Below are 18813 nucleotides of genomic sequence, written 5' to 3'. Positions count from 1 at the left end.
GTGGCCACGGCAACGGCTGGGAAATCCACCTTTTTACCCCAGGTCACCTCTCAGCAGAAAAAGACACCGTCTTTTCAGGCTCAGTCCTTTCGTCCCCATAAGGGCAAGCGGGCAAAAGGCCACTCATATCTGCCCCGGGGCAGAGGAAGGGGAAAAAGACTGCATCAGGCAGCCTCTTCCCAGGAACAGAAGCCCTCCCCCGCTTCTGCCAAGTCCTCAGCATGACGCTGGGGCCTTACAAGCGGACTCAGGTACGGTGGGGGGTCGTCTCAAGAATTTCAGCGCGCAGTGGGCTCACTCGCAAGTGGACCCCTGGATCCTGCAGGTAGTATCTCAGGGGTACAAATTGGAATTCGAGACGTCTCCCCCTCGCCGGTTCCTGAAGTCTGCTTTACCAACGTCTCCCTCCGACAGGGAGGCGGTATTGGAAGCCATTCACAAGCTGTATTCCCAGCAGGTGATAATCAAGGTACCCCTCCTACAACAGGGAAAGGGGTATTATTCCACGCTGTTTGTGGTACCGAAGCCGGACGGCTCGGTGAGACCTATTTTAAATCTGAAATCTTTGAACACTTACATACAAAGGTTCAAATTCAAGATGGAGTCACTCAGAGCAGTGATAGCGAACCTGGAAGAAGGGACTATATGGTGTCTCTGGACATCAAGGATGCTTACCTCCATGTCCCAATTTACCCTTCTCACCAAGGGTACCTCAGGTTTGTGGTACAGAACTGTCACTATCAGTTTCAGACGCTGCCGTTTGGATTGTCCACGGCACCCCGGGTCTTTACCAAGGTAATGGCCGAAATGATGATTCTTCTTCGAAGAAAAGGCGTCTTAATTATCCCTTACTTGGACGATCTCCTGATAAGGGCAAGGTCCAGGGAACAGTTAGAGGTCGGAGTAGCACTATCTCAAGTAGTACTACGACAGCACGGGTGGATTCTAAATATTCCAAAATCGCAGCTGATTCCGACGACACGTCTGCTGTTCCTAGGGATGATTCTGGACACAGTCCAGAAAAAGGTGTTTCTCCCGGAGGAGAAAGCCAGGGAGTTATCCGAGCTAGTCAGGAACCTCCTAAAACCAGGCCAAGTGTCAGTGCATCAGTGCACAAGGGTCCTGGGAAAAATGGTGGCTTCTTACGAAGCGATTCCATTCGGCAGATTCCACGCAAGAACTTTTCAGTGGGATCTGCTTGACAAATGGTCCGGATCGCATCTTCTGATGCATCAGCGGATAACCCTGTCTCCAAGGACAAGGGTGTCTCTCCTGTGGTGGTTGCAGAGTGCTCAACTTCTAGAGGGCCGCAGATTCGGCATTCAGGACTGGGTCCTGGTGACCACGGATGCCAGCCTGAGAGGCTGTGGAGCAGTCACACAGGGAAGAAATTTCCAGGGCTTGTGGTCAAGCATGGAAACGTCATTTCACATAAATATCCTGGAACTAAGGGCCATTTACAATGCCCTAAGTCAAGCAAGGCCTCTGCTTCAGGGTCAGCCGGTGTTGATCCAGTCGGACAACATCACGGCAGTCGCCCACGTAAACAGACAGGGCGGCACAAGAAGCAGGAGGGCAATGGCAGAAGTTGCAAGGATTCTTCGCTGGGCGGAAAATCATGTGATAGCACTGTCAGCAGTGTTCATTCCGGGAGTGGACAACTGGGAAGCAGACTTCCTCAGCAGACACGACCTCCACCCGGGGGAGTGGGGACTTCACCCAGAAGTCTTCCACATGATTGTGAACCGTTGGGAAAAACCAAAGGTGGACATGATGGCATCCCGCCTCAACAAAAAACTAGACAGATATTGCGCCAGGTCAAGGGACCCTCAGGCAATAGCTGTGGACGCTCTGGTAACACCGTGGGTGTACCAGTCAGTGTATGTGTTCCCTCCTCTGCCTCTCATACCCAAGGTACTGAGAATCATAAGAAGGAGAGGAGTAAGGACTATACTCGTGGCTCCGGATTGGCCAAGAAGGACTTGGTACCCGGAACTTCAAGAGATGCTCACGGAGGACCCGTGGCCTCTACCTCTAAGAAAGGACCTGCTCCAGCAGGGACCCTGTCTGTTCCAAGACTTACCGCGGCTGCGTTTGACGGCATGGCGGTTGAACGCCGGATCCTGAAGGAAAAAGGCATTCCGGATGAAGTCATCCCTACCCTGATAAAAGCCAGGAAGGATGTAACCGTGCAACATTATCACCGTATTTGGCGTAAATATGTTGCGTGGTGTGAGGCCAGGAAGGCCCCTACAGAGGAATTCCAACTGGGTCGTTTCCTGCATTTCCTACAAACAGGACTGTCTATGGGCCTAAAATTAGGGTCCATTAAGGTTCAAATTTCGGCCCTGTCGATTTTCTTCCAGAAAGAACTAACTTCATTTCCTGAAGTTCAGACGTTTGTCAAGGGGGTACTGCATATACAGCCTCCTTTTGTGCCTCCAGTGGCACCTTGGGATCTCAATGTAGTTTTGGGGTTCCTAAAATCACATTGGTTTGAACCACTCACCACTGTGGACTTAAAATATCTCACATGGAAAGTGGTAATGCTGTTAGCCCTGGCTTCAGCCAGGCGTGTCTCAGAATTGGCGGCTTTATCCTATAAAAGCCCTTACCTAATTTTTCATACAGACAGGGCAGAATTGAGGACTCGTCCTCAATTTCTCCCTAAGGTGGTTTCATCGTTTCACTTGAACCAGCCTATTGTGGTACCTGCGGCTACTAGGGACTTGGAGGACTCCAAGTTGCTGGACGTAGTCAGGGCCCTGAAAATATATGTTTCCAGGACGGCTGGAGTCAGAAAATCTGACTCGCTTTTTATCCTGTATGCACCCAACAAGCTGGGTGCTCCTGCTTCTAAGCAGACTATTGCTCGTTGGATTTGTAGTACAATTCAGCTTGCACATTCTGTGGCAGGCCTGCCACAGCCAAAATCTGTAAAAGCCCATTCCACAAGGAAAGTGGGCTCATCTTGGGCGGCTGCCCGAGGGGTCTCGGCTTTACAACTTTGCCGAGCAGCTACTTGGTCAGGGGCAAACACGTTTGCTAAATTCTACAAATTTGATACCCTGGCTGAGGAGGACCTGGAGTTCTCTCATTCGGTGCTGCAGAGTCATCCGCACTCTCCCGCCCGTTTGGGAGCTTTGGTATAATCCCCATGGTCCTTACGGAGTTCCCAGCATCCACTAGGACGTCAGAGAAAATAAGAATTTACTTACCGATAATTCTATTTCTCGTAGTCCGTAGTGGATGCTGGGCGCCCATCCCAAGTGCGGATTGTCTGCAATACTTGTACATAGTTATTGTTACAAAAATCGGGTTATTATTGTTGTGAGCCATCCTTTCAGAGGCTCCTCTGTTATCATGCTGTTAACTGGGTTCAGATCACAGGTTGTACGGTGTGATTGGTGTGGCTGGTATGAGTCTTACCCGGGATTCAAAATCCTTCCTTATTGTGTACGCTCGTCCGGGCAGAGTATCCTAACTGAGGCTTGGAGGAGGGTCATAGGGGGAGGAGCCAGTGCACACCAGGTAGTCCTAAAGCTTTTACTTTTGTGCCCAGTCTCCTGCGGAGCCGCTATTCCCCATGGTCCTTACGGAGTTCCCAGCATCCACTACGGACTACGAGAAATAGAATTATCGGTAAGTAAATTCTTATTATATAGCCCCAGAGGCTATATAGGTGTATATTAACCCCTGCCAGAAACGATAAAATAGCGGGAGAAAGCCCGCCGAAAAAGGGGCGGAGCCAACTCCCTCAGCACACTGGCGCCATTATTCCCTCACAGCTTCGCTGGAAGGAAGCTCCCTGGCTCTCCCCTGCAGTCCTGCACTACAGAAAGGGTAAAAAACAGAGGGGGGGCACAATTTAGGCGCAGTATATATATATTATAGGCAGCTATAGGGGAAAACACTCTGTATAGTGATATCCCTGTGTTATATAGCGCCCTGGTGTGTGCTGGCATACTCTCCCTCTGTCTCCCCAAAGGGCTTTGTGGGGTCCTGTCCTCTGTAAGAGCATTCCCTGTGTGTCTGCTGTGTGTCGGTACTGCTGTGTCGACATGTATGATGAGGATAATGATGTGGAGGCGGAGCAAATGCCTGTGAATGTGATGTCACCCCCTGCGGGGTCGACACCAGTGTGGATGGACTTATGGAAGGAATTACGTGACAGTGTCAGCTCCTTACATAAAAGGTTTGACGACATAGGACAGCCGGCTACTCAGCTTGTGCCTGTCCAAGCGTCTCAAATGTCATCAGGGGCTATAAAACGCCCGCTACCTCAGATGACAGATACAGATGTCTACACGGATACCGACTCCAGTGTCGACGATGATGAGACGAGTGTACCCTCCAATAGATCCACCCGTTATATGATTGAGGCTATGAAAAATGTTTTACACATTTCTGATGATACCCCAGGTACCACAAAAAAGGGTATTATGTTTGGTGAGAAAAAACTACCAGTAGTTTTTCCTGCATCTGACGAATTAAATGAGGTGTGTGAGGAAGCGTGGACTTCCCCAGATAAGAAATTGATCATCTCTAAACGGTTAATGGCTGCGTACCCTTTCCCGCCAGAGGATAGGTCACGCTGGGAAACACCCCCTAGGGTAGATAAAGCATTGACACGCTTATCAAAGAAGGTGGCACTACCATCTCCGGATACGGCCGCCCTAAAAGAACCTGCTGATAGAAAGCTGGAAAGTACCCTAAAAGCTATATACACACACACACTGGCATTATATTGAGACCCGCTATTGCATCAGCTTGGATGTGCAGTGCTGCTGCTGCGTGGTCAGACTCCCTGTCGGAAAACATTGATACCATGGATAGGGACAATATTTTGCTAACGATTGACCATATAAAAGACGCGGTCTTATACATGCGTGATGCACAGAGGGATATTTGCCGGCTGGCATAAAAAATAAGCGCTATGTCCATTGCCGCCAGACGGGGGTTATGGACTAGGCAATGGTCAGGTGATGCCGACTCCAAGCGGCACATGGAAGTTTTACCCTATAAAGGGGTGGAACTTTTTGGGGAAGGTCTTTCAGACCTCGTTTCCACAGCTACTGCTGGGAAATCGACTTTTTTGCCACAGGCTACCCCACAGCAAAAGAAAGCACCGTATTATCAGGTACAGTCCTTTCGGCCCCAGAAAAATAAGCGGGCTAGAGGCTCATCCTTTCTGCCGAGGGGCAAAGGAAGGGGGAAAAAGCTGCAGCACACAGCTAGTTCCCAGGAGCAGAAGTCCTCCCCTGCGTCCGGTAAGTCCACAGCATGACGCTGGGGCTGCTCAGGCGGAATCGGGAACGGTGGGGGCACGTCTCAGGTTTTTCAGCACACAGTGGGCTCTCTCACAAGTGGATCCCTGGGTCCTTCAAGTAGTATCTCAGGGGTACAGGCTGGAATTCGAGACGTTTCCCCCCCGCCGTTTCCTAAAATCTGCCTTGCCGGCAACTCCCTCTGCCAGGGAGGCCGTGTTGGTGGCTATTCAAAAACTGTATTCACAGAAAGTGATCGTCAAGGTACCCCTCCTTCAGCAAGGAAAGGGTTACTACTCCACAATGTTTGTGGTGCCGAAACCGGACTGTTCGGTGAGACCCATCTTAAATTTAAAAACTTTGAACACTTATATCAAAAGGTTCAAGTTCAAGATGGAATCGCTCAGGGCGGTTATTGCGAGCCTGGAGGAGGGGGATTACATGGTATCCCTGGACATCAAGGATGCGTACCTGCATGTCCCCATTTACCCTCCGCACCAGGAGTACCTCAGATTTGTGGTACAGGACTGTCACTATCAGTTCCAGACGCTGCCGTTCGGGTTATCCACGGCACCGAGGGTCTTTACCAAGGTAATGGCTGAAATGATGATACTCCTTCGCAAGAAGGGAGTTTTAATTATCCCGTACTTGGACGATCTCCTGATAAAGGCGAGGCCCAAAGAACAGTTGATAGTGGGGGTGGCACTTTCTCACGAAGTGCTACAACAGCACGGCTGGATTCTAAACATTCCAAAGTCACAGCTGGTCCCGACGACACGTCTTCTGTTCCTGGGAATGATTCTGGACGCAGACCAGAAAAGAGTGTTTCTTCCACTGGAAAAAGCAGAGGAATTGTCATCTATGGTCAGAGACATCCTAAAACCAGGAAAAGTGTCGGTACATCAATGCACACGAGTCCTGGGAAAAATGGTAGCTTCGTACGAAGCAATTCCATTCGGAAGGTTCCACGCAAGGACGTTCCAGTGGGACCTGTTGGACAAATGGTCCGGGTCCCATCTCCAGATGCAACAGCGGATAACCCTATCGGCCAGAACCAGGGTGTCGCTGCTGTGGTGGCTGCAGAGGGCTCATCTACTAGAGGGCCGCAGATTCGGAATACAGGACTGGGTCCTGGTGACCACGGATGCCAGCCTTCGGGGCTGGGGGGCAGTCACAAAGGGAAGAACTTTCCAAGGACTGGTCAAATCAGGAGATTTCTCTTCACATAAATATCCTGGAGCTAAGGGCCATTTACAATGCCCTAAGCCAGGCAAGACCCCTGCTTCAAAACCAGCCGGTACTGATCCAGTCAGACAACATCACGGCGGTCGCCCATGTAAACAGACAGGGCGGCACGAGAAGCAGGATGGCGATGGCAGAAGCCACAAGGATTCTCAGATGGGCAGAGAATCATGTGTTAGCACTGACGGCAGTGTTCATTCCGGGAGTGGACAACTGGGAAGCAGACTTCCTCAGCAGGCACGACCTCCACCCGGGAGAATGGGGACTTCATCCAGAAGTCTTCCAAATGCTGGTCAACCGGTGGGAAAAACCACAGGTAGACATGATGGCGTCCCGCCTCAACAAGAAGTTGAAAAGATATTGCGCCCGGTCAAGAGACCCTCAGGCGATAGCGGTGGACGCTCTAGTGACACCATGGGTGTACCAGTCGGTTTATGTGTTTCCTCCTCTACCTCTCATACCCAAGGTACTGAGAATAATAAGAAGGCGAGGAGTGAAAAACCATACTCGTGGTTCCGGATTGGCCAAGAAGAGCTTGGTACCCGGAACTTCAAGAGATGCTTACAGAGGACCCTTGGCCTCTGCCGCTCAGACAAGACCTGCTGCAGCAGGGACCCTGTCTGTTCCAAGACTTACTGCGGCTGCGTTTGACGGCATGGCGGTTGAACACCGGATCCTGAAGGAAAAGGGTATTCCGGAGGAAGTCATCCCTACCCTGATCAAAGCCAGGAAGGATGTCACCGCAAGACATTATCACCGCATTTGGCGAAAATATGTTGCTTGGTGTGAGGCCATGAAGGCCCCGACGGAGGAATTTCAACTGGGTCGATTCCTGCACTTCCTGCAAGCAGGGGTGACGTTGGGCCTCAAATTGGGGTCCATAAAGGTCCAGATTTCGGCTCTGTCGATTTTCTTCCAAAAAGAACTGGCTTCACTGCCCGAAGTTCAGACTTTTGTCAAAGGAGTACTGCATATTCAGCCTCCTTTTGTGCCCCCAGTGGCACCTTGGGATCTCAATGTGGTTTTGGCATTCCTGAAATCACATTGGTTCGAAACACTTAAGACTGTGGATTTAAAATATCTCACGTGGAAAGTGGTCATGCTGTTGGCCTTGGCCAGGCGGGTTTCAGAGTTGGCGGCTTTGTCTTGTAAAAGCCCTTATCTGATTTTCCATATGGATAGGGCAGAATTGAGGACTCGTCCTCAGTTTCTCCCAAAGGTGGTCTCAGCTTTTCACTTGAACCAACCTATTGTGGTGCCTGCGGCTACTAGGGACTTGGTGGATTCCAAGTTGCTGGACGTAGTCAGGGCCCTAAAAATTTATATTTCCAGGACGGCTGGAGTCAGAAAGACTGACTCGCTGTTTATCCTGTATGCACCCACCAAGGGTGCTCCTGCTTCTAAGCAGTCTATTGCGCGCTGGATTTGTAGCACTATTCAGCTGGCGCATTCTGCGGTATGAGATCCTGGAGCCCAACAGCCGGAATTCCGGCGGCGAGCACAGCGTCGCTACGCTCGCCACACTTCGGGCCTGGTGGCGACCTTCGGTTGCCACAGGTCTCTATTCCCCTCCAGGTGGTTGCGCGGATCACCACCGAATAGGGGTTTCCAGCCGGCAGTCAGGACTCCGACTGCCGATATATCAGCTGGTGTCGGGATTCCGGTGTCCGTATCCTGACCGCCAGGATCCCGACAGGCGGTCAATTGACTGCCGCCCCCGGGGAGATACAGTATCTAACAAAGCTTGGAGAGAGATAGGAGCTGATTGGTTGGTACTTTATCTTTCTCCAAGCTTTGATAAATCCCCACCCCCCTTCCCCCAGATATCGACCAAATAAATAACGACACGATTGCATGCAAATAACACAATGAACCATATCAGTTTTTTGGCCATGATGAGAAGGTTTAATGTTTTATATACACAAACACATATCCATACATAGTCAATTTCCATTCAGTATAGTTGTTCCTAGCCAAGCAGACACAAGGAATATTATAATTCATAAACCAAACACTGTAATATTAAGATCAAATACTGTCAGTACATGCATCAAGCCACATGCAATGTAGAGTGCAGCCTAGGGGGCGACACTTGTCAGGGAACGGCACATTACTGTAGTGCCTAGGGGAGCACTGCCCCCTAAACCACACCTGTATGAAGGTAGAGTAAGACAGTGGTATAACTTGGGCACTAGGAGCATGAGATGCAAGTAGGGGTAGTTCTGAATGGAATTGGTCATCAATGAAATCATCCAATAATAATACGTAACAACCAAACCTGGTTTTGCTACGAAAAATAAAATAAAAAAATGCCCCTTTTAATCTCGCGGCTATTACACTGAAGTCTCTGCACTTTCCGTAACTTGAAGGCCATTATATTTGTCCATATATGTCCTTCAGCATTGCCCGTCTGTGCACATTTATGATACACAACATTCCACCTCTGAATTCAAGGCAGATACGCTTACTCTACCTCCGCCCACACGCATGCCAGTACCCAAAACTCGTGCGTTAAGCCCTTCCTCTCCAACTCCAAACCCAGTGTCAAACCCTAGTCCAAGTTTACCTTTGAGAGGTCCAGCCGAGGCAGAGACACTAAGTACCTCTGCCTTGGCCATAGCCCTAACTCCGCTGGAATCAGCTTTGACGCCAGCCGATGCGCTGAGAGCGGTGACCTCAGAAGAACATGGAGGCACATTAATCGTTACAGGACCCCATTCCACCTCACAGGGATCAGTAGAGACAGAGATACTTGATAATTCTGCCCCAACCATGGCCTCTGCTTCCAGGTCCCTCACACTGAATTTTGCACCAGCTGATACATTAGCAACTTTGCTTTGGAGTCCAACCCCTTCTCTATGCACCCTGACCCTCCCTACCCCAACCTCTGCTCTGGCTCCAGCTTCAAATGTATCATTGTAGGCATCAAACTCATCATAAATTTCGTCTACACATTCATATTCCTTGTAGAAGTCAGGGTCAGTCCCAGATATCCTGAACGCCATCTGTGCAGAGAACTGGTCTTCTGGCTTTTGTGTTCCGTAATATGTACAAAGTTGTTTCTTTTATTCTGTAAAGAAACACAAATGATCAAATGATGTGTATGTCTAACTACTAGCAACTAATTATATACAACAACCAGGGACATATCCTAATACAAAGACAGATGAGACAATGACCTCGCCCTTCCTACTAATACACAGACATCAGGACACACTGACATCTCTCTGCCGTCCAGGGTCGGACTGGCCCACAGGGGTACCAGGGAAACCACCGGCAGGCGCCACTGCCTGAGGGCCCACTCCTTCCTCTGGGGATCAGGTTCCAGACTGTGCACTTGTATTATACATGGTAGATATGTTGCATTACACTGCACTAAACTATTGTGTATTTCACGCCTCTGTGGAGGTTGGTCACATCCCTTTTTTAGGCTAGCCACACCCCTAAGTATGGGCCACTATAACTGCATCCCCCTGGTGGGCCCTTCATGTTCCAGTCCGACACTGCTGCCGTCTAATACACAGTCATCAAGGATGCAATGACCTCTACCTTCCCCCTAATACACAGTCATCAGGGAACTGATCTCTTTGCAGTCAGGACATACCTACTAATTCTTTCCTCTTAATACACAGGGACCACCAGGACCAACTTAAAAACTTTATAGGCCCTGGGTAAAGCAATGAACTTGGGCCCCTACACATCCATTTACAGGAATAAAATGTATAATGTATGCCTTCTACAGTCCTGTCTCTCCACATGCTTCCATACGGTGAATGGCTGTCAGCACTGTGATTGGTGCAGCCATCCACCAATCAGCATGCTGATAGCCATTCACTGTCTGGCTGCAGGCTGGGAGGTGGGTGGAGAATGCTGCTTAGCAATTCTGATTGTATGTAATCCGCAATCCGAGCAGCCAGGCAGCATTCTCTACCCACCTCCCAAGACGCTCCGGAGGCACCAGCTTGAAGTCCCTTAGAATTGTGGAGCCCTGGGCAGCTGCCCAGTGTTCCCATATGTTAAGATGGTCTGGCTGACCTCTCCTCTTAATGCACAAACACAAGGTCACACTGATCTTTCCTCCTAATACACGGGACAAAGATGACCCAATTCTCCACAAATCTGGACATGAAGCACCCATACTCCAAACGTCACTGGGGAAGTGAGTGGGATCCGGCAAGTTAGTCTATATTTCAGCGAGAAAAACATGCGAGTCTCCCAAACATTGCGGGAGAATAGAAAGTAGGAGTAATAGGAGTAATAGGTCTAGTACAGGGCCAGAGTGAAGGTACTGGGTGATCTATACAAAGCTTATTGGTTTCTGCCTAAACCTGCCATATCGCTATCATGTGGATGTGTTATCTGCACAACCAATCAGATTCTAGCTATCATTTATCTAGTATGTTCCATAAAGTGATAGCGACAGTAGCATCTGCTTGGTTGCTATGGAAACTTCTCTGCTTGTCCTCTTAAGGTGTGTAGCAGGAGGCATTTTCTGCTAATGGAACTGAAACATAATAGCCTAGTTCTGCATTCCACATTCCCAGCCGTTTGCCGACACGGAGGAGCAACAACCGCGGCTTTTGACGGTAACAAGCCGCTGGCTGTTGCACCTAAATGTTAGCAGCTGATTAGGACACTGCATTAGTAACAGTTTGGGTCAGTTGGACCTTTTTGTGCTAATCTCTGGCCTATGGCTACTGGGCGGTTATGGTAGTAGTGCAGGGAACTGCCCTATCTTGTAGGACTGCCACAGGCATTTATCTTCAGCTCTGTGCGGTTGTGTGTTGTGGGGCACGGAAGCTACAGATGTGTACTTTCTTCCATTTGCTTCAATTGCACAAAATAGCCCCTCTAGGTCCCAGGCGACTCAGCCAGACCAGTCATCTTCTCCAAATGCAAGTCAATTGAAACACACTGAAGCAACAAACCTACATTGCTAGCTTACACTGATCAGTGTGACGTGCGACACTTGCACATCTGTTTGCGACCGAGTCTGACCCTGTATACAAAGTGATGTAATGCATGTCATTCAGACCGAGCATCTCCTGCCGTATAGTCTTGCACCTGGCATGGGGTTGGCCCATACAATTGATGACTGTTGAAGCAGATGGCGTAAAAACAACGGATGGCGCGACCTGCCGTTTCATGGACCCCTGCTACAGCATTATGAATTCTTACATTAGCATAAATGAGTAAGTCTGGCTTCAGCTACTGCAGACACATCATGGGACCCAGAATCAGACACTCAGGGTATTAACACCCTGACACCCCTGTACACCCTGGAGCCCAGGAGTAGACTGGCCCACAAGTGTTCAGGGGAAAATCCTGGTGAGCCCCACTGCCTGAGGCCTCCACCTCCTCTTCTAAGTGTCAGGCTCCAGACCATGTACTCAAATTATATATAGTTACTCTACTAGAGGCTCAGTAATTGGGTGGAGCAGGAGCATGGATAATACTCGGGCGTTTGCTTCATTTCTATGGAAGCTATATAAAAATTAGTCATCCTGCCAATCAAAGTGGGCAGCCCTGATATACCACTCTCCCCTCCTTTATAAAGGGCAGGCCGTCTATGGCCTCTTTAATTATTGGCCAAGTCCCTCTGTTGCAGCTGGCCACACCCATTAATCATTGGCCTCTACCACTGCATTCCGTGGTTGGCGCTTCATGCCCGAGTCTAACACTGTTGACGCCATACTGTAATTGGCATAGAAGTCATGGTAATATACATGCCCGGGAAACGGATGTTTATACATGAAGCACGAATTGCTGTAACTCGTGAATAAACACAACACGGGGAAGAAGTGCGGCCGCTGTGCACCTGACTATATAGAATAAGGACAAAAATATGTAAACAATTTAATAGCCAGCATTAGATTACTATACAGAGCAATATATAAATAAGTCATTGGCAAAAAAAAAAAAAAACTGTAAAAACCACAGTGGTATGTATTCAGAAAGGTATACAGTCAGACTGGAGTTCTGTGACCAGGTGTGAATATGTGCAGCAATAATGGTAGTTCTGAGTTCCCGTAATTAATGAGCACATTGATTCAGATGTAACCAAGTTACGCAGAGTCAGTATAGGATAAGCAGGGATATAAGGACATAAGTTCACGACCAAGTGGTTAATGAACTCTCAGCGGCTGAGTGGAGAGATAATTATTACCAGGATAGGTATTTGTTACTGTTTAGTTAATCCATGTATCAGTTTTCAGGGAGTGGCCTTAGGTGTATAGCTGCACCCCGTTATTTTTATACCCCTACAAAGCACCGCACATCTGTGTGTAATACTGTAACTCACCTTCTTCCCAGGCACAGCACCCTACTTCTGCCAACACCCAGGCTGCAACGTTACAGATCTGGTTATACCAAGAGGACACCTTATACACCTGCAATATATAATACACATCTCTGTAGTGTTCCATAAACATTAACATTCCTTCCTCCTTGTTACACTCAGCCTCCCCCTGAAACGCGTGGTGTTTGCCCAACAGAAAACAGACCTGGATTAACTGTCAGACCTTTGCCAACTACTGTACAATGTCTTGACAGACACAACAGGTATAAAGCAGACCATTAATGTAGAATTTATGACGCGAGATTGGCGAGGACATTTCATCCCACCCTACCTCCCACCACATACACTTTAGGGAGTACCTGGAGGACGGTAAAGCAGAGGTTTTAAGATTTCTATGGGTAGTCAGTAACCAGCCTGCAGGACAGTGAGCTTTAGCACATTTTTGGGGTGCCAGTAGGTACTACGTTCAAGGTAGAGAAATTAAAGGACGCGATTTCCCTGAAAGTAAAGTTTAAGCGTTCCAAGCATGGTTCAGGTGTGAGACGGAGTTACAGACTTACCCCCAGAGCGTAGAGATCCCAAAGACTTGGCACGTCACAGGACGTTGTGTCTCTCCTGCATACAGACTCCCAGCTCTGGTGCTCTTCCCCTGTTTATAAAGAACCCAGGGGCCGGCAGTGGGGAATAAAAATTCCCTGCAAAAGGAAAAGTGAAACAAGGATCATAAACAGATTTGACCAAGGTCAACTGAATACTTTGTTTCGCTTTGTTACCTTTCTCATACTGTATATGTTACAAGGGTGGTGTAGCGCGTCAGTTCAAGGAAAGTTTATTCAACAGGAGAAAAAAGGATTATATTTATTGGGGGCTCAGTGATATCTAGACTGTGTGTGTACATTATAGAGAGGCAGCGGCTGGGGAACCAAAGCCAGGTCATCCACAAGGCAACTTAAACTATCACCTAGGGCCCAGTGGACACTTAGGATCCCAGATTTCTTACGTTTCTAATGCCTTTTTTTATTTGTACAAGACGCTCCAGGGGAACCAGTTTGAAGACCTTTAGAATCGTGGAGCCCTGGGCAGCTGCCCAGTGTGCCCACCCGTTAAGATGGTCCGGCTGACCTCTCCTCTTAATCCACAAACATCAGGTCACACTGATCTTTCCTCCTAATACACAGGGCAAAGATGCCGCAATTCTCCACAAATCTGGACATAAAGCACCCATACTCCAAACATCACTGGGGAAGCGAGTGGGATCCGGGAGGTTAGTCTATAATCCAGGACAAGCGAGAAAAATCTGCCAGTCTCCCAGACATTGCGGGAGAATGGGAAGTACAAGAAATATTGGTTTCTGCCTAAAACTGCCATGTCTTGTTATCTGCACAACCAATCAGATTCTAGATATAGTTTATGTACAGTAGTATGTTCCATAAAGTGATAGCGACAGTAGCATCTGATTGGTTGCTATGGGAAACTTCTCTTAAGGTGTGTAGCAGTAGCATTTTCTGCTATTGGAACTGAAACATAATAGCCCAGCTCTGCATTCCGCATTCCCAGCCGTTTGCCGACACGGAGGAGCAACAACCGCAGCTTTAGAAGGTAACAAGCCGCTGGCTGTTGCACCTTAATGTTAGCTGATTAGGATACTGCATTAGTACCAATTTGGGTCAGTTGGACCTTTTTTTTCTTATCTCTGGCCTATGGTTACTGGGCAGTGACAGTGTAAGCGCAGGGAAGTGCCCTATCTTGTGGGGGTGTCATAGGCACCTATCCTAAGCTCCGTGCAATTCTACGTTCTGCGTCTGGGGCACAGATGGTACAGATTTGTCCTTTTTTCCAGAATAGACCCTCTAGGTGCCAGGCGACTCAGCCATTACATCTCGCCCTAAGGGGGTATTCCATTAGTGCCATTTTTTCGACCAATCGAAAAAACTGCACTTTTTGCCCGCTTTTAGGTCGAGTTTACTTGTGCCTTATTCAAGGCCGGTGCCGTTTTCTTGACTGGTAGAAAAATCCGGCACTGGTGCAAATCACGTGTATTGGTGAATTTGCCACCGATACACGTGTTTTGGCAAATTCATGGGCATATTCGCATGTTTTTGGCGCAATGTTTGACGATGCTGATTCGCAAAAAAAAAAAAAGTGAAATGGCACAGGTGAAAGTGGATTTTAAAAATGGTAGAAAATTACCGCAATTGAATACCCTGTGTCAAATTAGTGCCGTTTTTTCGACCAGTCAAAAAACGACACTTAATTGAATACTCCCAAAGTGTTTTATCACCCTGACACCATACTGTAATTGGCGTATAACTCATGGTCAATAAATGGAGGTTTATAGATAAAACATGGAATTACTGTAATCACTGGCGTATTTTAATGGGTGCAGTGTGTGGGATGCCCATGGGCCCTTGAGTCCAGGGGGGACCCACAATGTACATGCTGCACCCATTTCTTGAATAATTACCCCTCCAGAGTCCTGCGCTGATTCAGCAGCAGCCATGTTTGTGCAGTCCAGCCATGTTTTGCTACATGAGACGTCTAGTACACTCTTCTTGCACACACTCTAGCAATAGGGGCCATCATTCCGAGTTGTTCGCTCGCTAGCTGCTTTTAGCAGCATTGCACACGCTAGGCCGCCGCCCTCTGGGAGTGAATCTTAGCTTAGCAGAATAGCGAACGAAAGATTAGCAGAACTGCTACTAAATAATTCCCTGCAGTTTCTGAGTAGCTCCAGACCTACTCACAGATTGCGATCAGCTCAGTCCGTTTAGTTCCTGGTTTGGCGTCACAAACACGCCCTGCGTTCGGCCAGCCACTCCTCCGTTTCTCCAGACACTCCCGCGTTTTTCCCTGACACGCCTGCGTTTTTTAGCACACTTACGGAAAACGCTCAGTTACCACCCAGAAACGCCCCTTTCCTGTCAATCATTCACCGATCAGCAGAGCGACTGAAAAGCGCCGCAGGATCCACAGCAAAACTGCTAAGTTTTTAGTTAAATAACTAAGCGCATCCGCCCTGTGTGCTTTGCGCATGTGCAATTAGCAACAAGTCGCAGCATAGCAAAAACAGTCAACGAGCGAACAACTCGGAATGACCCCCATAGAAAGGTATAAAAGCTGGTGTTTAAGTGACCAAACGGGCCGATATATCACCATCCGTATAGGGGGATGCAGATTTGAGGTGAGAAAATTTGACCCAATTTGCAATGCGATTATTGATTACATCGCATGGATGTGTCAATAATCGCATGTAGGAACAGAGCTTGTGAGAAAGCGATGTCACTTTGCAGCACTGTAGGGGAATTTTCGTGAAAAATACCCAGAGAGTGTGCGGCGCATGCGCTGCCATCGCCACGTCGACCAGCCCCTTATCGGGACTTTCCACCCCCCTTTGTCGCATACTTTCCCGGTAATCAGTGCGCTCCTGCAGCTCCGGTAATGTGATCTCCTGCACTGTGACCGAGTAGCAGTTGATTTACCGACAATTTTGAAATGTCTGCATTTCAAATGACGGTATTCTGACTATGTCGGCATTTTGACCATGTTGGCATAATGAATGTCGGAATTTTGACTGTGTCGGTATTTTGACTGTCGGTCAATGGCTGTCGGGATTATGACCATAAGTGAATCACACTGAACCCCTGTGACCTGGTTATCTGACGCTGCATACGCCGGTTTACAGCGTCAGATGACAGGGTCACAGTACAGGGGCCGGAGATCACATGACCGGAGCCAGAGGAGAGCACCGATCACCGGGGAATGCAAGTTCTGTATATATTAAAAATATATATATTTATTTATTACACAGTGAGCCTTATTTTAATAAAAAAATAAAAAAAAAGGTTCATAAATCGGCCACCAAGTGAGAATATGTGCAGCAATAATGGTAGTTCTGAGTTCCAGTAATTAATGAGGACATTGATTCAGATGTAACTAGTATAGGATAAGTAAGGATATAAAGACATAAGTTCACGACCAAGCGGTTAATGAGCTCAGTAACTAAGTGGAGAGGTGATTGCCAGGATAGGTATTCGTTACTGTTTAGTTTATCCATATATACATTTTCAGGGAGTGGCATACGCCCTTTAGGTGTATGGCTGCACCCAGTTATTTTTATACCCCTACAAAGCACCACACATCTGTGTGTAATACTGTAACTCACCCTCTTCCCAGGGCACAGCACCCTACTTCTGCCAACACCCAGGCTGCAGCGTTACAGATCTGTTTATACCAAGGAGGACACCTTATACACCTGCAATATATAATACACATCTCTGTAGTGTTCCATAAACATTAACATTCCTTCCTCCTTGTTACACTCAGCCGCCCCCGAAACGCGTGGTGTTTGCCCAACAGCATACCAGCTCAAACCGATCTGGATGAGGTTTCAGACATCTGACAACTACAATATCAACAGATGCATAGACGACGCAACAGGTATAAAAGTAGAGTTTATAACATGGCACAGTAAGATTGGTGAGGACGTTTCATCTCACCCTATCCCCCACCACAGACACAGTGTAGGGGGTTACCAGTAGTAGAACAGGTAGAGAAGAGGTTGTAAGATATCTATGTGTGGTTGGCAGTGATTTTGCAGGATTGTGTAAGTGTTTGCATATTTTTGGGGTGCTAGAGGGTACTGTGTTCAAGGGGATACGGTCAAGATCCCGCCAGATGGAATCCCGGCGGTCGAAATACCGACACCGGGATTCCGACAGGCACTATCCCGACATATTCTCCCTTTGTGGGTGTCCACGACACTCATAGAGGGAGAATAAATTAGTGTGCCAAGCGTAGCGAGCGCAGCGTGTCGAGCCCGCAAGGGGCTGCTTTGCGCTCGCCCCCCAGTTGGGATCCCGGTGTCGGTATTCCAACCGCTGGGATCCTGTCCGGCGGGATTTCATACTGATCCCTGTTCAAGGTAGAGAAACAAAAAAAGACACAATTTCTCTGAAAGTAAAGTTTGTGTTCCAAGTGTATTTCAGGTGCGAGATGATGAGTTAAAGACTTACCTCCCACAGCGTAGAGATCCCAAAGACTTGGCACGTCACAGAGCGCTGTGTATCTCCTGCATACAGACTCCCAGCTCTGGTGCTTTTCCTCAGTTTATAAAGAACCCAGAGGCCGGCAGTGGGGAATAAACATTCCCTGCAAAAGGAAAAGTGTAACAAGGATCATAAATAGATTTATTGTAACTCAGGTCAACTAAATACTTTGCCTGTTTCACTTTCTTATCTTTCTCATACCATTATGTTACACGGAGGGTGGAGCGCGTCAGGTCATGGAAAGTTTATGCAGTAGGGGAAAGAAAAGGATTATACATTTATTGGGGGCTTAGTGATATCTGTGTGTACATTATGTAGAGACAGTGCTCAGGATCCAGAGCCTGGCCATCCACTAGGCAACTTTAACTATTTCCTAGGACCAGTTGATTTCCCTGAAACGCCCCGTGCAAAATTGCCAATGCATCGCAGATCGCTATCCACTTGCAGGTGCATACGCAATTCCCGGAACATGGAAAGAGCTTTACCGTCTGAGAATCATGTGAGTAGGTCTGAGGGTGACCCTAATCTGCTACTGAGACTCCCTGAAAGTGGTCTGCGCTGGGGTCAGAGACCCTCCCCCTGGGCATGCCTACGTTTTTTCTGACACACCCAGAAAACTGCAGGTTTCCGCCCTGAAACACTGGCTTCCTGTCAGTTACACAGCGGTTACATTGCGATTACGATCTGTATGCATTTTCTATTGCTATTACCTCTTGCGGGTGCACAATGCGAATGCTACACATACATAATCGCTCGATTTGTGATTTCTCTCAATAGCGATCCATGCTGAATTAGGCCCTTACTCAGACTTGCCTACTCTCCCGGAATGGCCGGGAGGCTCCCGAAAATCGTGCGACCCTCCCGGCCCCCCGGAAGAACAGGCAAGTCTCCCGATTGCAGGGGTTCCCCACTGCCCGGCCGCCCACTTAGCGAGTAAAGTGGGCGGTCCGGGCAGGCGATG

The 18813-nt window shown here is 48.3% G+C and overlaps 1 long non-coding RNA gene across 1 annotated transcript; it reads right to left on the bottom strand.

Annotated features, from left to right (window-relative positions):
• Positions 1-12810: 12810 nt before the first annotated feature.
• On the bottom strand, positions 12811-17980 carry LOC134981027 (uncharacterized). The gene is made up of 4 exons (XR_010190503.1): positions 17820-17980; positions 16970-17059; positions 13368-13502; positions 12811-12898 (listed from the first exon to the last, which is right to left on the bottom strand). It is a non-coding gene; the product is annotated as an uncharacterized LOC134981027 (long non-coding RNA).
• Between the last annotated feature and the right edge of the window lie 833 nt (positions 17981-18813).

The sequence above is a fragment of the Pseudophryne corroboree genome, chromosome 12, assembly GCF_028390025.1.
Source record: "Pseudophryne corroboree isolate aPseCor3 chromosome 12, aPseCor3.hap2, whole genome shotgun sequence".
Taxonomy (NCBI): Eukaryota; Metazoa; Chordata; class Amphibia; order Anura; family Myobatrachidae; genus Pseudophryne; species Pseudophryne corroboree.
Note: the sequence above shows the minus strand (reverse complement) of the source record. Positions and strands in the feature narration are given on the sequence as shown.